We start from the raw sequence: 3,462 nt of genomic DNA, 5'->3' as shown, positions 1-3,462 counted from the left end.
CAAATAATGAAATAACAATAGACGGTTCCAGTTACCATTAGCAGGTTTTCATCTGCTCTTGTTTTCTTTTTTTATATATCAGATTGAGGTCAAAGGTTGATTGCAGATAAAAGAGACACCCCTGCAGCAGACATTTGTGGACTCAGTGTAAACTGAATACAAAAAGACCGAAGAGGTCACAGTATCTCATGGATACAGTCATGCAGTCGTTGAAGTGAAAGCTGTTTTTTAATGATAGTGAGAGAGGTGGAGCATAAATTTACTTGCTATGCTGTCAAATGCCTCCCCGCTCCCTCATTTATTGATGCCAATGCTTTCTTTCTTGAACGGGATCTGTGCGGTTTTGGCTAATGTACACAGAGAAAACACAAATCAGATGTTGGTCCGTTTCTCATACAGATGATTCACTCACTCACGCGCGTTCACGTTCACCTGAATACTGAGCTGAGAACACACCCCTTTCATTCACAACACCTCAACACATGTCTTCATAGCCATCTCGCTTCCATAAGGGGCTGCCCAAACTTCCTCAGAAGTTATGTGGTGACATGATACCGATTTTGAGATGTGAAGTGAATGTCATTGTGGAACACTTCAGCACAGCACACGATGACACAACGAAGTGTGTCCTCTGCTTTTATCCCCTCAACTTTAGTGACAGGCACCCGGGGAGCAGTGTGTGGGGACTGTGTGGGGACCTCAGTGGCACCTTGGTGGTTCGAGGATACGAACCAGCAACCTCTGATTACGGGTCTGTTTCCTTAACTTAGTAAATAAATAAATAAACAAACAAACAAACAATCAATATGGGGAGAGCGCAAACGCAGTACCAGTAATGATGCAGTCGATATTCCCACATTTGGGAATTCGCAGGGGACCACATAGCCGGACTGCAATGGCTGAGCCTCGCCCTGGATGAACCGCCTTCTTGATCACAGTATCTCCCCTGCCATGTAAGTATATCTGCGCTTGGGTCCTTTACCTCTCCTCCCCTGGGCGTCACAAGAAGCACTTACAGCACTTTTTTTGTGCTTTGTTAATGTTTAATTAACACAACCTTTCACCCCGACCAAACTGTGTTAATACACGTGGTGGGTGGCTGCATGCATGGGTTCACAATTGATAGTTTGCTTTTTAATAGCTTGCTTCAAAGCCGGCACCTAATCCCCACTGTGGCCTTTATGTAGATCCAATACATCAAAGCTTAATATCATTACCATGACAACCAGTTGCAGATGACCTGCTAACATCTCATTGTGTGGATGGTGTTTGTTTTGCCTTTTGTGAAGGGTGGACACCAGAGATTATGTTGACCATGTTAATTATTAGCAATGCATTTAAACTCATGTAATGTTACCTGGACATACAGGAGACTTAAGTTTTTCCAACTTAGACTGCTAGCTTTGAGGCGGTAGTAGCCTAGTGGGACACTCGCCTGTGAACCAGGAGACCCAGGTTCAAACCCCACTTACTACCATTGTGTCCCTGAGCAAGACACTTAACCCTAAGTTGCTCCAGGGGGGGACTGTCCCTGTAATTACTGATTGTAAGTCGCTCTGGATAAGGGCGTCTGATAAATGCTGTAAATGTAAATGTAAATGTAAATGTCTCCAACTCGTTCAGCCAGCTGCTGATTGGTACCATAAGTCCAATATTAGCCTCTCTTCATTGGCTTCCTGTTATATACAGGATCCAGTTTAAAGTTCTGCTTGTTGATTTTAAATCCTTAAATGGACTAGCTTATGTGGTATCTATCTGAATTGACAATGCATGCTCTAGCTAGTCCTGAGATCACTGAGCTCATTTTTTGACCTTGACAATAAAACACACAGGAATGAACAGTTTCTACATTATTACCACAGTTAGGTTACTATTGCTGTAAATATTGTATGTATAATGGTACCAATGTTAAAATAAACCCAAAATAGAGAAAAGGAGAAAGAGAGCCAAAAGGGAGCCAAACTTCAGAGAGGGAGTATGGATCTTACAGGAGAAGGGGAGGGAGGAAAAGTAGAGCTCAGACGCTAGTGGAGATGAACTGAGCCCCCCAAATGAAGTCTGAACCCCGCGTTTATAGCGGACATCAGACTGTCCAAACAGAACCCATGATACAGGAATACATTGGTCATCCCGTCCCGACAACATGGTACCCCAGGCCATTTGCTTTTACCCCCCTGGTGACAGTTCTTGTTTGTGTGGGGAAGGCCACATCTTGGATATAAAGTGGGGGTCTTCATTAACACATGAAAATTCATGGACCTTGAATCTCCCAACTTACATAAACATATTTTCTAAGTGTCAAATCTTAAGAACATTGATAGATACCAGTCACAGAGACGAGAGGATGCATACGTTGGACTAAAACATGGCAGTAGTCTGGAGACGTACCAGGTGACAGGATCAATGTTCACACTGAATGGACTGCAAAGCTGCCTTAAAACCCCTCCATCCAGGACCACCTGAAAAATTAAACAATGTGTCAAGGTTTCCAGATTAATAATAAGTACATTAACGTGAAAACACAATAAACCTGCAGTTAGACTATAATACAGTTGGTTTTTTATTATTTTATTTGTTGAAACTGAACACCTTTAAAAGCCATTGTCCACGTGCATTGTGACCTTTACTAAGATTATTTCTTTCACAGACGTGCACAGAATGTCAGTATGCATTCTGTCTGAGTAAGGAAAAAAGGTCCAAAGACTGCTGTGAGACCATTTCCCATTTTGAAATCCCAGCGCAGGACAGGAAGGGGTAATCCCAGTCCTCAGTGAAGGGAAGCACGCAGTCCCAACACTGGGACCTTGATTTGCGTATTACCACAGCAGCCACAGCATCATAGCATCACTAGCTCCATCTAATGTGACTGCTTTCTTTCGTCCCATCCCTTTCCTCATTTTGGGTTTTTTACATTCTTTTCAGATTATGATTTTCTTCTTAAAATGTTCTTATTCAGTGTGACACGACAGGAATGGTAAACAACTGGAATTTAAGTGGTCTGGAATTCTAGATTTCTAAGACTACAGTATAAGCACAATTCTACCACTGATTCATCTGATTTATATCAATCTAATCATTGGACAAGTATAAATATCTTTCAGTGCTTAGACTTGAAAAATGAATTCCACGTTTTACGTTTACTGACCTAGTATGACCTACTAAGGACATACTAATTTAATACTGATTTAATACTGATTTACTACGTGCTTTAAACAGGAAAATTTGATGCAACTGGCCAATGTAAACTTTAATATTTTATGTTTATTTTAATATATACAACATGTACACTGGTTTTTATTTGTTCACTTATATATAAATGTTGCTAAATAATAATAATAAAACAATAATACCTATGTATTTTTACACAATATGGAGAACAAACCAGGATCAGGAGAAAAAAAAGTTATTAATATTGTCATAGCTGCCTTCATACCACCAGGCCTCCAGGTGACATGTTACCCC

General features: G+C 40.9%; 1 pseudogene; it reads right to left on the bottom strand.

Annotated features, from left to right (window-relative positions):
- Positions 1 to 806: 806 nt before the first annotated feature.
- On the bottom strand, positions 807 to 961 carry LOC114784977 (uncharacterized; annotated as a pseudogene).
- Positions 962 to 3,462: the final 2,501 nt, after the last annotated feature.

Source organism: Denticeps clupeoides, chromosome 2 (genome assembly GCF_900700375.1).
Source record: "Denticeps clupeoides chromosome 2, fDenClu1.1, whole genome shotgun sequence".
Taxonomy (NCBI): Eukaryota; Metazoa; Chordata; class Actinopteri; order Clupeiformes; family Denticipitidae; genus Denticeps; species Denticeps clupeoides.
Note: the sequence above shows the minus strand (reverse complement) of the source record. Positions and strands in the feature narration are given on the sequence as shown.